Source organism: Tympanuchus pallidicinctus, unplaced genomic scaffold (genome assembly GCF_026119805.1).
Source record: "Tympanuchus pallidicinctus isolate F22 unplaced genomic scaffold, pur_lepc_1.0 scaffold8, whole genome shotgun sequence".
Taxonomy (NCBI): Eukaryota; Metazoa; Chordata; class Aves; order Galliformes; family Phasianidae; genus Tympanuchus; species Tympanuchus pallidicinctus.
The window spans coordinates 52,800,836-52,817,471 of NW_026294802.1; the positions used below are offsets into that span (position 1 = coordinate 52,800,836).

Here is a 16,636-nt window from a genome sequence, read left to right on the forward strand (position 1 = left end):
CTACCCTTGCTCCTATTCACTGTTTATCAAAGCCAGAATGAAAAGATAAACCTATTATTTCTGGAATGGTTTCCTGCCCACTGGAATGAACAGAAATGTGTGACTGGGACGCACATGAAGGGCTGCAGGATGGGTCCCTGCTGCCCCCAGCTCCACAGCTCCCTGTTGGGCAAAGAACCCATTGGGTTGGGACCACCAGAAGCTGTCCAGTGCTTGGCAGCGCTCCGAAGGGACCTCCTGGCTTTTCACAAAGGAGCTGCCACACTTTGGCCTTTCCCAGCTGACTTTCACTTGGAGAACTGAGGATACTGAATTATTCAACGAGGCAAATGAGCCTGTGAATTGTCAAAGCTTGGCCTATAAACGATCATCGAGGGGCATCCAGCACTGAAAGGAGCCGCAGAGCAGCAGGGGATTCTCCTCTCACCTCAGAGCCTTGACTGTCCACCATGCAAATGCTTCTAATGGGGTGCTAGTAAAGCATCCGTATTTATTTCTCATTTTAATAAGATGTGACCCCTGGCAAATCCTTCTAATCAAGAGGGCATGAATAAGGGATTTTTTTAATTAGACAAAACATCATTTTTGCCGTGGCTATCAAGAGCCTGTTTTGGCCTATTTCTCACTCTTTGGAGATTGTTTGGATAGCAACCACAGCACCATCCCTGTTGGCCTGGTTTTTACAGCGATGCCCTGGAGCCACTGATGGGGGACTATGAACACTGAGCAACTACAAGAGAAAGCATGAAGTTCCTCACTTTACTGTAATGTAACAAAAAAAAAGGAGAACAGGCAAAAGTTGATCACTTCTAGAAAAGGTGTTCCAGCCACGTGCCCTGCTGCCAGCAAGCTGCAGGCACCAGCTGGTCAGATTCCCATCTCTGCTTTGGACAAGCACTGAACCAGCTACCATCTCCTAACAGGTCTCAATCCCCAAATTATCAGCAACTTTGAAGACCTCAGAGCCCATTTTACCAAATCCCTCTGTGCCCTCTAGAATCACCAGTTTGGGAGAGGAGGAACTGAGCTCATCAGTGCCTTTGGGATCACTGGGGCAGACCAGAGGCACTGCATTGTGCCTGCTGTGTGTGAGCAGTCCCAGGGAAGTCCCAGTCTCCTCTGCAATCTATTATTAGACTTGCACAGCACAAAAATCACTGTATGAATCAGACAGCTGCACTGTGGGTTTGACTTCCAGGGAAACGTAAGAGAAAAGCACACTCTTCTCTACAGCCATGCTTCTTGCTTTGTTCTTTCATGAAAAGCTCCGATCTCTGAGCATCCCTGCACATCAAAGCCTGGCACCTGGCTCCAGCAATGAGCTCAGGTACTAAGCAAAGCAACCCACTTCCCAAGAGGGATTTGATACAGAGAGCTTCCACGAAACCTGGCAGCTCCAAAAACACAGCTGAGCAGAGCTGGGTTGGCAGCAGGGAAGGCTCTCCCAGTGCAGCTCCTGCAGGTTGGAGTGGGGAGCAAGTAAGCACCATCCAGCACAGCTCCACCAGCCCCCAGCCCAGGCAGCACAAAGCACAGTTTGAGGAGAAGTAATCCTCTCAGTTTCAACAGGATTAAACAACATTCTTAAAAGTAAGTAAATCCTGAAGTGTTTGCTAAACTGTGTCTCATTTTTCCCATTAAGGAGCTTCTTACTTGCTGAGAAACACTGTAAGACTTCCTGCCCCTCCTGGCTATCATTTTCTATGAGGCGAGGCAGGAACTGCTCCATTACACATCCAAAGCAGTTGGCACGAGGGGTCTGTGATCTCAACTGAGGCTTAGCTGCTCCTAGGACACATTAGCACAGCTAATCTAATACAGATATGACACTAGGTGGAATTACACTTCACTGTAATGCTCACCTCCCCTTTCTTTCCAGGCAGCCTAGAAGTGCAGCAGCCTTGCTTTCCCAGCATACCCAAGAAACGATTTTCCATCAGTTCCCTGATGACTGATGCTCACTATTCCATCAGTTCAGAGCTTTTGGGAATCCCCCCCTAACACGCATTGCTCAACAGCTGAGAACTGAGGCTGCAGCATCCTGGAGCCCCCAGCAATCGCTTCCAAAGGAGCACAACCCTTGGATTGCTCTCAAAGGTGCTGTGAGGTTGTGCTCAATGGGTTGGGGAGCACTGGGTGCCCCATCCCCATCCCACAGCCCTGGGAAAGCCCTGAGCCCAGGACTGGGGCAGAGAGGGTTTGCAGAATCATTTGTACACACTGCCTGTATGTGCATGTTTGTCTTCTGGGAGGAGCTGCGAGCTTAAAAACGGTCTTCTGCAGATTCTTCACCCATTTCTCAGTGCTACTTCCTCCAAGAAAACTGTACTCAGTGCACACACGTAGGCTGACAAGGAGACACCCAGTGGAGCTGCAGAACGGATGCACCCACGGGCTGCTCCCAAAGCTGACCTGTAAGGACTGGCTGGGAAATTCCTGCTGGTTTCACCGCTCAGGGCGAGGACGCTCTTTGCATTCCTGGCGTTCCAGTTCCCTTTGTGTTTTCTGCCATGAGCTAAATCAAACAGCCTCGTTTCTCCTTGCCCTATGCTATGCTGCGTGGCACAAGGTCATTGCTCTGACCCAGCACAAGTGGTGAGGGAGGAGAGCCATGCACACCCCAGCAGACGCATCAGGGTTCTACACTTCTGAAACAAAACCAAGTTGCAAGCTGGGATTTTAAACACATTGGTCACTTTGCAGGAATCCTGGCTGAGCAAGAAAACACAATTTCTGAAAGCAAAAAAACAAACCCAACCAACAACAGAGCCTTCAATCCACAAGAAACCCACTAATTTTCCTTTTCCTTATTGACAATGCTTTCTTTTAGGAATTACGGATTTTAAAATAAACTACAACAAAAATAAATAAATCATCATGCATAGCACTCTTCTATTTCCTCCAGCATTGTTTATTTCCAGCACTACCACTGTGCATCTAGGAAACTAAAATAAACTCTCTCATTATTTGCAAAAACAAACCAAGGCAGCTGGGCTGGAGCACACTTTGCATAGGGAAGCTCGCAGCCTTGCTGTGCCCAGAGCTGGCTGCAGGGGCTGTGCCTTGTGCTGAGCCCTGGCCAGGTCCTGTGCATCCAGAACAACCCAGTGTTTGCTACTGAGCAAATCAGAAGCCCTACGCAGCATCCATAAGCCTGGGCAGAGAGCTTGGTGTTGTCACACACCTGCACAGATGGTTCTCAGGGGGAAGGTGAAATCAAAGCCTGAAATCATAGAGGTTGATTTTGGGGTTGGTTGGTATCTAAACTCATGAAGGGCAAAATAAATCCTCAGAGCAAATCTTCTGCCTATGAGTGGGAAGGAACCAGATCACAGATCCGGAAACAAGCTGGGTAAATTGGTTCTGAGTTGGGTAAATGTATCCAACAGCAACAACACTGATGTGAGGAGCTGCAGGGAAATGGACACTGAAACAGAAGCAGCCATGCACAAGGAGGGGCAAGGTGCACGTGTCCAGATGGCTCCAGTTTGCAAGGGAGAAGCGGGAGCCACAGCCAAGGCAGGACAGTGGCAAACAAAAAAAGTGCCAGAGCAATGCTATCCATCACCTGCTTTTCACATGAGCCTCTCTCACCACTAACACCTTGGTAACCCAATGCCAAGCCCTGCAGAGCTGCCTGCGACCAGTGCAGCCAAGCTATGGAGAGCGTGAGCCAGCCTGAAATGCACAGAACATAACCTGCTGACTACGGATCCATCATTCATGCTGTGTGTGCTATTGCATAATGCCTGTAAGGCCCTGCAGCACGTGCACAGCAAGCATAGCCAACATCAAACCTACAGCTGATGTGCAGCCACATCCCCAGACACTGCGCAGCTGAGGCTGCTGCCTCTTGAGCATCCCACAGCTGTTGCAGGGAATTCCTTCAACCAAAAAGGTTGGGCTGGCTTTGCTGAAATATCCCATTCCTGTTTGAGACTGACATGAAATCTTTGCCCTTGACTCGGCAAATGGGTCAGGATTGAAAAGTATTCAAGGATGCAAGTTTAGTTGGAGAGGTCCTGTGTAGAGCCAGGAGTTGAAAGCGATGATCCTTATGGGTCCCTTCCAACTTGGGATATTCTTTGATTCTATTTCAATAGATTGCTCCGTGTTAATTCCCAGCACCACCAGTGGATTACATTGCATGTGGTTTCTCAAATTTCAAGTGAATTCAAGAGGTGCCCAGGCAATAGCAGCAATAAGCTTTGATTTCGCATGCCAGGGATGCAAACAGCACGAGCCTCGTGGGTCCAGACTGCTGGTTGGGTGTTCAGTTTGCAAACTGGAGGCAGAAAGATCAGGTAAAAGCTGGATTTTGCTTCTAATTTTCAGCAAGGAAGACTGGACACGCATCACTCCTTCTTTTGCTAAAGGGATTCTTGGCCATGGGAATAGCAAAGGGTTAAAATAATCTGAAATGAGCATCTGACACAGACTGTCCCCAAGACCTCTTTGCCACAGCCCAGAGCGCCCGTGTCAGGCTGCATTATGGTCACAGTGACAAATGATTACACCTCTCAAGATAATGAGGTTAAGCCCTCTAACAAGAGCACACTGTCAGAGATGCACTTTCCAGACGAGAGCATCTTTACCCAAACCAAAAACTCCTCTGAGAAAGCATGAAGGGCACACAGCAAAGGCTGGGGTCAGTTCACCTCACACCCAGGCCTTTGAGAGCAGGAAAGGAGCAGTGTGGCTGCAGGAGCATCCACAGAACCCAATGGTGCTGGAATGCTTCCCTTTGGCACCTCAGCCTGTGGTCTCAATCCGTGGGCTCTGCAGCTCCGGAGCACATTGCATGAAGGCCATTAGTGGTGATGGGCTGCACGGAGCTCTGCTGCCATCATGCCATATTTGCTTGGGTGCTCCTTTTTAAAAAGGGTTATTAAACCCAGCGTTATGCTGCATTAAACCCATGATTTGGCTGCATTAAGTGTTGGAGACGCAAACACGCCTTCACTGAAGGCACTGGCAAAGCTGATTTGCAGTGGGAACAGCTCTTGTATCATTTTAACACCCTTATTTTGAGCAATCTGAGGCCAGCATGTTTTCTGCTATTATTCAGCCTTGCAACAGTGGGCAGCAATTGCAAAAGCAGCAATATTCCCTGACAGGGAGGAGAGAAGGGTAATCAGGTGGACTTAGAGCTAATGGCACCGTACCGCATCATCATAAACTTGTCAGACATGCACACACATCCTCTCCCATATTTAAGGCACCAATCTGTCTTTCCCTGTCACAAAGCATTGGAGGGAATGCATCCAATTGTAACTCAGTGCCTCATCCCTGAGCACTGAGGTCTGTGCTGTGAGGAGGTATCTGAGCTCCTCAGTTCCTTCTGCAACACGGATGGTGAGGTCCCTCACCTCCCTAAGACAAAAGCAAAAGCCAAAGCGGGCAAGAGCAAGGCAGCCTGATGTAGAGGAGCCTTACTATGAGTGGAGCTGTGCCTGGATGCACCATGCAGCTCCCACACTGCTCCCAGGCACAGAAATTAATGCCCTGAAACCAACGCTGCTTTCTTTATGCCAGCAAGTTCCTCTAACACAACAGCAATAAATACTTATTCTGCTGCTTAATGGCCTCTCCTCTCCGACACGGGTGCTGAGTCTCTGTCTCATCCAGTTACTTCTGCTATCACTATCTGATAGCCTGGCAGTGACTGAAGGAAAGAGCTTACTTTGATGACTTTAAAGGACTGGGGGAAAATAAATGCAAGCACTTGAGGAAGGGAGCTAACACTAAAGCCACCAGACACTGAGGCTGTACCTCCAGAGCGGGAATACAGGAGATTTCCTACAGGGAATGGGTGGAAGGATACCCACAGCAGCACTCTGTGGGCATCCCAGCACTGCTGGGAGCTCTCATGCACAGCATGGTGACCCCAGTGCTGAGTGCTCAGAGGAAGGCCCTGCAATTAATCCACCTGACAGCATCTCCACCTGTCTGAGCTCGACCCCATCAATTTGCACAGAACTTGCAAGTGAGCATAAATGACACAGCGGTTAAACACGAGCATGAAAGAAGAAAGAGAATGAGAAGTCTTGATATCTCAAAAATTATTGATGGGAAAAGCTTGTTATCACCTCCAAGTGCTGATTTGGGAATGAGTCATTAGGATGAGTCCCAGATGTGAGGTGTAAGGTAGCAGCAGCCACTCTCACATTTCCACATGATACAGAACAGCATTAATTAAACAGGAAGATGAACTACCTTAGTCCTGGTATGCAGCAGTGCATGGGGACAGCTGTGTCACCTCCCCTAGCTGCTGCCCAGCACCACGAGCCTTCACTTCTCAAGTGATCCCATTGTACCACAATACACATCACCTTTGGGATCCAGGAAGCCCCAGCCACGTTCTGCTCTTCTTAGAGCAATAATGGGATAAATTTGGGCAACGGGAGCCAGAGGGGAGGAGAAATGAAAGGTGCAAATGTGATTTCAGCATCGCCCTCCCAGCTGCCCAGAGACCAGGTGGGCTCCCAGAGATGCCTGAGCACAAGGCAGTCTGAGATGCAGGGCTGCTTCCCTTGAGCCCACGCACACTGCTAAACTGCCTCTAAGAAAAACACAGAGGGTTCATTTGCATTGCTTTGTAATAGTTAGAAAAGCAGGCTATAAAAGTACATCCTTTGGGAAACAAAGCTAATGAAGCCAGGGAACCGTGATCTCCTAGAAATTAGAAGGGAGAAAGAAAACTCCAAATGGCTGAGGCAGGAGCTTGGTTGAGTTCCCTGGAGCTGCTGCCAAAGGCAATGCCCAGCCCCGTGCCTGGCCAAGCCAGCTCCTTCCCTCTGCCCCAATTAGCAATGCAGCAGATCTGTAATTAACCTGGAAGGATGCCGAGTGCTCAGCATGGGACGGAGCAGCAGCATGCTGGGTGATAGGCACAAGCTGACCCCAAAAGTAAGGAAAAGGCAATCAATCAGCCAATTTAAAATAGGTAAAGAATTGCTGGCCAGGATTGTAGGGCTGGGTGGGGAGAAAGGACAGTTCTTCCCTCTCCAAATCCAAAGGAGCTGCCTTGGATGCCCCTGTCCTGCATGGCTGCAGGACTACGATGCTCTGCAAGGAGTAAATAGCTGCATTTCCACCCTGCTTCCCTCTCTCTTTGAGAAGAAGGGACAAACAGGGAAGCTTTTGAAAGATTCAGCTCAAGCACAGGAGAAGTGGAACAGTGTCTTGTTGGCTCCAAAGGTCTGGACCTTGCGAACCAGCAGAGATCCTGCTGACAGCACTCACACCTGCTGGGCACTCCACCCTTAGTGCCTGAAGAGCAAGAGCACAGGAGAAAAAGCCTTAGATGCTGTTTAGCTTAAACACTGTAAATACATTCGCAGAGGCGGGCTGCAAAGTTCTGAACACAAGGGCTGATGTCAGTGCATGGAGCTTGGCTTGCATTGCCCTGTGCTGCCACACAGCACCAAGCCGCCACAAAGAGGCATTGTGCTGAGCTGTATGAGCACGTGGAAGGAAACACCAGCAGCAACACTGCCATGCAAGGAATGCTGCCAGCTAATTGCTGCCTCTGTGCTTCCAGGCAGCCAAAACACGACCCTGCATCTCTCCACTGGCTCTGGAGATCCCAGCAGAGTATCTCAGTGATGCCCCCAGGGCTGGAGCCCACCTTGTGCCAAGCAAGGTGCTTGGAATCATCTCACTTTGTGCTCCGTAGCTCACAATGCCCAACGTCATGCATTCCCCCATCCCCAGCACTGATTGGATTTGTCAGAGCAGATGGAAAAAGCATTGAGTTGGATGCCAAGCAGGGATATCCCAACCTGCTTCTGAGAAACTGGCTTAGGTTGCATTAAGTTTAATCCCCCTCAATGAAGGCATTCCCAACAAAGCTGCTTAGAGTCACAAAAACATTAAGGTTGGAAAGGACCACCAAGATCATCAAGTCCAACCCCAACTCATCCCCACTGGCCATGTCCCTCAGTGCCCATTGGGGTTGATGGACCTTTGGGATGTTCCAAGCTTCCCAAACAGGACACACCCACCTGGATGAAACACTGTCATTCCTACAGCTTAAAGCCAACAACTGCACCTCCATCACCTCAAAACCCAAAGCAACATCAGGCAGAAACAACTAAGAGAAAGAGACCTTCACTTCATTTGCTCCAATCTTCTCTCGTCCTCCAGAAGCAACAAACACCTTGCAAACTTTGGGTTTTTATTGCTATCACCATCTGGCTTGCCAAGTGAAATCCCCCAGAGCCACACACACAGGTCTGAGCCCACCGCCTCACTTGGAGAACAGCTCCCAGCACCACTGCAAAAGGAGCCACGCACAAAAGGAGCAAAAAAAGTTGGGAGAGGTCCTCCCAACCAGCTCAGTGCTTCTTAGCACAGCAAACTGAGTTCCCCCCCGCCCCAAAGGAACGATTAACCACCAACATCAGCAGAGGTTTCCCATCACGGGGCACAGCTCAAAGCAGCCTCCCACGCTCCCCCATGCCCCATGCAGAGCAGCTTCCACGCCTCAGGGGCAGAGCATCGCAGAGCAGCTCAGAGGGGAGCATTCACTGCCTGCACCATGGGATGCTGATACCATTCTGTCAATGAATGCATTTGTGCCTGCAGAAAGGCAGGAGCTCTGTGCTGATGAGGAAATAGAGCACGAGGCTGCTTCCCAGAGACACCGATAATCAGAAGCTACGTCCCCTGCTTGTACTGTAACAGTGTGTAAACGTGCCTGTAAAGTGCTTTGATTTGATGGGATCGGTTAAATTCAGTCCCTGCTCTACACAGACACTGCATTTACTGCTATGGGAGCGCCTGAAATGGTGCTGCAAACTGATATAGAAAGGAATGGCAGTAAAACATGTCCGAAATATTGGCTCCCTCAGCGGGACGTGTGCAGTCACAGCTCACAAATTACAGGGTGGAAGGGGAGCAGGGTGGATTTCCAAAGCCACTGCTGTATGGAGGGTGAGATAAGATGATCTAAGGGTCCCTTCAGACCTAACAAATCCATACAGCTGTTAAAAATAAATAAATAAGAAAAAAATATATAAAAAATGAGATCTTGGCTACCCCCAAGAAAAGGAAAGGAAGGTTCGCTCGGGGTGGTGACACATTGGAACGGGCTGCCCAAGGAGGCTGTGGATGCCCCATCACTGGAGGCATTCAAGGCCAGGCTGGATGTGGCTCTGGGCAGCCTGGTCTGCTGGTTGGTGACCCTGCACACAGCGGGGGGTTGAAACCAGATGACGATTGTGGTCCTTTTCAACCTAGGCCATTCTATGATAAAATTCATTCTATGATTCAGGCACCACGCTTTCAGGCAGCGATTTAAGGGGTGCAAGTAGCAATGACAAAGATGCTCAGGGTGGCCAGTTGGATGCCCCAGCACCAGCTCAGCTTCACCCTGCTGAGTGGGACGGCTCAGTGCAGCACAGAAAGCAAAGGAAAGGCAATGGGCACCCGGGACAGAGGAGTTCCCATTCTGGGAGAGCTTCATCAGCTGCGTGGTGATGCAGTGCAACTCTGAAAGTGTCACCAGCTGTTTATCCGCCTCTAAAACGCGCGTGTTTAAAAATTAATAAGAACAGATTGAGCAAATGAGGAGTCGATGGGAACCAGAAGCTTCGGTGAATTTTCAAGGCGTAACGTCGAAACGACATAGGAGAGAGCTGCAGGAAAGGGATGCCAAAAATACACACACATAATCACACGGTGGTGCACGGGGAGGAAAACACAGCTCTAATCACCACATGCTCTCTCTTGAAGCTTTTAATCAGTCGCTGGAGACAAAGAGCAGCCGGGCGGTGCTGCGGTCAGCCCTGCGCTGTGGGGAAACAGGGAGAAAGGATTTACCTTCCTGCATCAACACGGGGTCACATCACGTGGGATGCAGCACAAGGGCTCAGGTTTGGATGACCACAAGAGGTTCAGCAGGCAGGGGGATGCTTGACCTCATGCCCAAGGGAACCCAGAGCCACAGGGTTAAGGTCGGAGGGCAGCTGAGAAAGAAGAGGGCTCACCAGAGCTTAATGGAGGTCTGGGAGCTCTGGACAGTGCCACCAATAAGCCTTATCAGCACTCCAGCCCTAAAGCCATGCATGCAAATTTGAAGATGAGATCAGAGAAACTGATGGAGAAAGAGGTGCTGACACACAGGGCAGTAATGGAGGCTTGCTGCCAACTGCTTGGAGCTGCGGGGTTTCCTTTGAACTCACAAACTTTCCAACTGTCTATCTTCCATTTTTGGACAAAAAGGCTCAAAAAACAAACATTGCTATAAATTCAGTTTTAACCAACATTTCCCCCTCTGCCATAAAAGAAGGGGTTTTTCTTCAAAACAACTTTCTTTTCTCCATGCTATATTTCAGATGCAGAGGCTGTGCCTGGGCTGCAGCTCAGGGACCGACTGAAAGGTTTGAATAATTCCCCACCAAAATGAATGGAGTTCCACGAAAGCATCAGGACCGTACATGGCAGGCTGAGGAAGGGGAGAGGGAAAATATATTCCTGTCAAAACGACGTTCCCCATAGGAGTACAATCTGCACAAAAGCGTTTGCCCACGTGCGTTGTGTTGGATTTCAGATTCTGCACTTGTGAAGCGTGTTCTGCTGGGTACTTGAATAATTATGTTTGACTTATTTAACAATTTAACATTCGCCTGCTTGGCTTTACAGCTGGAGGAATGAAATCACATGTTTGAATGACTAAAAGGGAAAAGACAGTCGGATGATGTATGTGAATTTATGCAAGTATTCCCCTCTCTGAAATTACATTTGCAAAGAAAACGTTAAATCAAGCATGTTCTCTCTCCAGTTGTAAATGAGATTTTGGGTGGTGGGACAGGCAGGCAGCAGCCAGGCTCTGCCCTAGGCAGGGCTAAGCAGGATGCACCCAGGCACACAGACCTTCAGCTGTGAGCACCATCCTGCTCCCACATTGCTCCCACGCCATTTGGCAATGCTAAGCAGACCTAAGGGGCATTGCATGAAGCTGTCCACACAGTGCTGGACCTGCAGGCAGGAGGAGGGGGGCTCCACCAGCCCAGGCAGACTCACCCCATGGGGTGACCCCGTGTAACCCATATCTCAAACAGAGAGCTGGCTCTCCCCACGGCAGCTTGGATCCTGCTCCCACCAGCAGATCCAGGAGATGCTCTTGAATGCCACAGGGTGACCTCACCATCAGCCTGTGAGACTTCGCTCCAGGCGATGCATCCCATGAATAACAGCTCTTTGGAGTGAGCAAGGCATGCCAAGAACACAGAACCTGCAAGTGAGGCTCTCTATCACTCCACAGGATCAGGGATTTCTCTCTACACCACTTGCTGGAATTTGAGGGGTTCAATGCTAACACTGAGGGAGCTCCTAGAACCGCTGGGGCTGTCCCTTTGCACACCAGCAAATCCAAACCACCACGGTCCCACGTCAGCTCCCACCCATCCCCCCTTTTTCCCTTCTGCTCCATGGCAGCAGTCACCTGGGGATGCGAGCTATGAGATGGGAGCACATGAGCTCATGCCCTGGGGGAGGGAGAAAAAACTGTGATGACTGCACCATGAGAGAAAACACAGCAAAATGCCCTGACCCGTTATCACAGTGGGGAGAAGCACAGCCACGCTCTTCCAACAAAGGCCCCACTTATGTATTTTTCATAGCCTGCTTTATTCTGCTGCAGACGTGAGCGTTATCAGTAACGTTTGTTCACCCACACAACTGTAGGGCTGTGGCACTGATAGTGGCAATGTGGTGGATAAAAGCGGGCAGGTTGTACATCAGAACAGCTCCACATTTAAATACAAGTTTGTTCATTATCTGCTCAAGTTACATATACTAGAGCCCTGCTGCAACAAGGGAGAACCCGACTTGCTGCTCCTCATCTTCCTTTTTATCTAAACTCACACTGTGCACAGAGCCAGGCTCACCCCTGCTTACCCCCAAAACGGGCAGCACGTGGTCCCACCCTGCGCATCCCCCAGCTGTGCCCATGCACTGCAGGTGGGGTTAAAAGAATGAAGCAGAACAACTCCACGAGCAGAGGATGGGACACATCTAATGCAATTAGCCCCGCATTTAGCCCTGCAGACCTGGAGACACTTCAATGACTGCTGAGCACAGCACTGCTGCTTCACTCCTGTGGGGTTGCACAGCTCTTCTTGGGAACAAACCCGAAGTGTTGAGCACGAGGGATGCCTGGAGCTCACGGAGCAGGATGCACGTTACAGAGCAATGAGAGAAGAGCCCCATGAAAGGGGAATATATAGGGGAAATATGACGTAGAGAAAGGAAGCAGCTCAGCCAGAGTATTTGCACTGCTTTCCAGCAACGGGGACACAATGGGCAGCAAACCCAGCACCACCTCTATGCGATCCTATTCTCTGCCCTTCTTAAGAACATGCTGCACAATGCTGTGTGAGAAAAGAAGCTGGCAAAGCACACACACAGCCCCATCGGTCCCCACCGAAGGACTCACCATCCCACTGCTGCTATCAGAGCTGCATGCACTCGGCTGCTTCTCCTCCCCTCCACCAACGCGCATTCCACAGCATCCACGGGAAATTTCAATGAAACATTAGAAGAGGAAGCTTGGCCAGGCCCGTCCATAAATCTCCCAAAGCAGACACGTGGCCTATCAACTCCTTCCAAGAGCATTTCCCAAACGGCCCCAGAGAGCCCCACACAGTGCACTGTGCACCTCCATATCCAGCAGAGCCCATAATGCGCATCCGCCTGCATCCTCTGACAGCATGCCTGCACCTCTGCCTCTGCTTCTGCTGCAAAGGCTTCTGCTGCTCAGCCTTAGCTGGGAGCTGCACATGCTGGGATGCCACCAGGTTGGAAGCAGCGCTGTGCTCCAGGACAGAGTTCAAACAACTGGAATCTCAAAGAAAGAAACAAAGAAGCAAGTGCAACAGGTTACATTTGTTGCTGGAGTTTTAACTTCAGAGCATTTCGTCACCCGGACAGAGCTGAAGTCCTGGTGAATCTGCACCTGTGCTATAAATACCAAGATCTCTGCCACCCCATGTGCCACCACCTTCCCCACAGCCCAGCTTAAAGCTAGGTGTCTGCCAGGCAAAAGAACAGAACAGCTACGCTTTCCTGGGGAATAACTATTCAGAAGAAAGGGCTAGAATATGTTAAATTATATTACAAAGCTGGCATGGAAATAAGTTGAAACGGCTCCCTGTAAGCAGCTTGGCTCTCAGGGGCTCCATTTAACAGCCATCCTTTTATTAGAAAGATGGCTGGTTAGCACTTCCAATCACAAATAGGTGATGAGGAGGGAGGATTTCTTTTCCATTGAGATTGCAGAAGGGATTTAAGTAAAAAGAATGGAAAAAATCCTCCAGATGCAGGATGTGGTTCCTGCCCCAGCCACTGAGGCTCACTTTGAGAGCATGGAGGAAGCATCCACCTGCACCTCGTTGCAGCAAAACCTTTTGGACGTTTTATGTCCCGTCCCCTCCCAGTGGAGGGCAGCAATGACAGCAATCCCAGCACATGGGATGGAGGGCACCTTCCCCACACAAAGTATGGCAGCGTTCCCGGGCTGGTAGCAAGGAGCAGCCAATGCAACCCAAAGCCAATGAGTTGCTGGCAGTGGCTCTGCCCACGGCTGCAGTCCTTCCAGCTAAGCCTTGGGTCTGCTCCCAAGTTATCGCAGCGGCGTGTCATTAACCCTCATTATCGTCAGGATTTTGGCACACAGACAGGGATCAAGGTGCCTGACGTGGTGCTTATCCACGCAGCGAGGGCCATCAGCCCTTCTCTGCCGTGTCACCATGCACTTCCACCACAACTAGCACCAATTTCACAAAGCTGCCTCCAGCACTGCTCCAACCATCACAGCAACCCCAGTAAGGACGGAAAAGACAAACGCATGGAAGGCAGTGAAAACAATCTAATCTAATCTAATCTAATGGGCTACAAAAGACCATAACCATTGCCAACGCCACAGGGATTTCCAGCCACCCAGAGAGCCAACGTTAACCTCCCCTCCAGTTCTTCATTAAAACATTAACCACTGATGCAACACAACTGCTGATACCAGAGCAGGAGGACCACAGCCCATCTGTTTGCAACCATCTGACAGTTTCTACTCACACCCCTGTCTCCAGGGAAGGCCCTTTGGCTTTATGGTATCACTGAACCCCAGACACGGCAAAAACAGAATGGAGGTTTTCCTACAGACGATCACATCGCTCAGCTTTAATTACAAAAAGGAAATGATGTCTAAAAAAAGGCAGTGTTAAAAACAACATAAAAATGCATCTATTTGGGGCCTGAGGCTTGCTGAGAAAAATGTTTCATTATCCAATCTAAGAACATAATTATCCTTTAATAATTTTTCCCAGAATAGGAGGGAAGTGGTGCTTGGCTTGCTCTACCTAGATGCATTTGAATGGGAACCCAGAGACAATCAGCACTCCAGTGAGTTGGTTTCCTCCTGAACCAAGCCCAGGCTCACAGCAGCATCCCAGCCAACATCCCCAGTGGGATCCCTGCTTTTCCCACTCTTCCCATCTCCATTGCTTCAGCAAAACCACAGCCAAAGCTCCAGGATTCCCTCTGCACCGAGCACAGTCCTGAGCATCTCCATTACCCTTCAGGCACAGCCAAAATCATCCCTTCAGCAAAAATATAGCTTGACTATCAGAGTCTGAGGAGATGAGACCAGTTGGGCAGCAGTGAGCCATGCCCCATTCATGCAGTGTCTCCTCGTGAGCCCCCAGGGTGCATTTTATTGTGGGCAGGTTGTGGCCGTACCAGGAGCGATGCTGATTTCGAGCAGCCTGCTTGGCTTTAAAATCTGGTTTCCATAGAAACAGGTAGATAGCAAGCAGGAGCTAAATCTTATTTACTCGGTTAAAGAAAAGGGCTTTCCAAGCTGTCTGTTAGACCTAAGGGTAAGAGTGATATTACTGGGAATACAAAGATTTAATGACAGCAAAGAATGCGGCTTTTAAATAAGCAATGCCTTTTTTTCTTTTAATCTTTAATAGCACTTACTACAAAAAGACCAACATAAGTCTCCCTCCACCTTAAAGACGTCCCACATCCTATTGACTTGAAGATATATTTTTGCGATCAAATCCTGGCACTTTTTGGAAGAGACATCATTCCCCCCTTCCTCCTCCTCTGCCCCAACCAGAAATAATCCCACTCACAAACACCAAAACCTGCAGCTTCAGCAACCAGTTGACTTTTCGTCACAGCTTGGGCACAGGCAGCGCTGACACCAAGCATCCCCAGCCCAGTCCCAATGGCAGAGCCTCAGACTGGAAGCTCTCCCTTTTCCCAGCCCGTGCACCAAGACCAGCTCTGAACTTCTCTTCAGACTCGTTACGCATGCACAGATCACTGATTTCCCCCAGTAAAAATAGAGGAATACTGAACACCTGAGATGCCTCACTGCACTGAACGCTGCGCTGCCTGCTTGCAAAACAGTAACTTTTATGTTGGTCTTGCTCTCTGCTAAGATGAACAGTTACTCGTGTAGCCACAAACGCACCACACAAAGTCTATTAATGCTTTGACTGTTAAGATTTATAGGTCGGAGATATCCTTAGAATTACTCTGCCTTGGCCTGCACAATTGCAGAGCTGGAATATGTATTATTTCCAATGAATAATACATGATGGCACTGTAAATCTAGTCCCAGCTGAGAACGTGCTCTCCTGCAAGGAGACAGGAAGGTTTGGGGAGCAGGCTGCTGTCTGCAGGCAGCATTTACCTGGGTGCTAATGAAGGGAACCGCCGCTCAGCATGAACAGGGGACTGCAAAACTCTAATTAATTAATGCTGCTCAAAAAACAGGCACATCAGTCCCTGTGACAGCCCAAATCTCTTCCCACCAGACACCCCAGGGCTAACTCCTGCCCTTGCTACTGGGAACTGGGATCAGTTTGAAACGCATGAAGCGCTTGCAAACATTCCCTTTCTGGGGGTGGGGAGAGAAGTGGGGGGGGGGGAGAGAGCAGTGCTTAAAAAAAGGGTCACTGAATAAAGACAACCTGCAAAAACCTGGGGAGGGACTGTTTAATACCAGCTGAGGGGTCAGCCATCCTATCTTCACACAGCCCTGGTGCCAGGGATGTCCCCATGGAGCAGCTCTGCACACCCAGAGCAGAAACCAAAACAGTTCCTTCTCCTCCTGGTGTTCCTCCATGCCAGACAGGTTGTACAGGAGAACTCCCAGCTCTGGACAAACATTTCTAACTCTTCTTTGTAACACAACTGTGGAAGTGAATTTTCAAGCCAGCCTGCTGACAGCTGATGTTTGCTCATTAGCTGAGCCTGGGATGACATTGCTCATGGCTCTGCCAGGGTAATAAAGCAGGCAGCGAGCAAACAAAGCAAAAATCAATATGAATGAGTGTAATATTTTTCATAATGTCTTTATTGTGTACAGCCTTCCTCGCACAGCTATTATTAGACACACTTTCTCATCCTTTTGCAGCGCATGAAGAGATGGAAAACGCTCTTATTCACAACTGCCACACGAGGAAATCCTACCCAGATTTCATCATGAAGAGTTCGTAAAGGGAAGCAGAGTAAGAATACACCAAACTGAGGATCTGTCCCAACTGCAGGAGTGGGTTGCCCACACGCATCCCAAAAGCCAAGGGCTGTCCCTTGCTCATTGCTGGCTGGGGACAGGCAG

The 16,636-nt window shown here is 49.6% G+C and overlaps 1 protein-coding gene across 9 annotated transcripts in view; it reads right to left on the reverse strand.

Moving 5' to 3' along the window:
• The window catches only part of VAV2 (vav guanine nucleotide exchange factor 2), a 99,792-nt gene that overhangs the window by 38,421 nt on the left and 44,735 nt on the right, over positions 1-16,636 (reverse strand). The window lies entirely within an intron of this gene.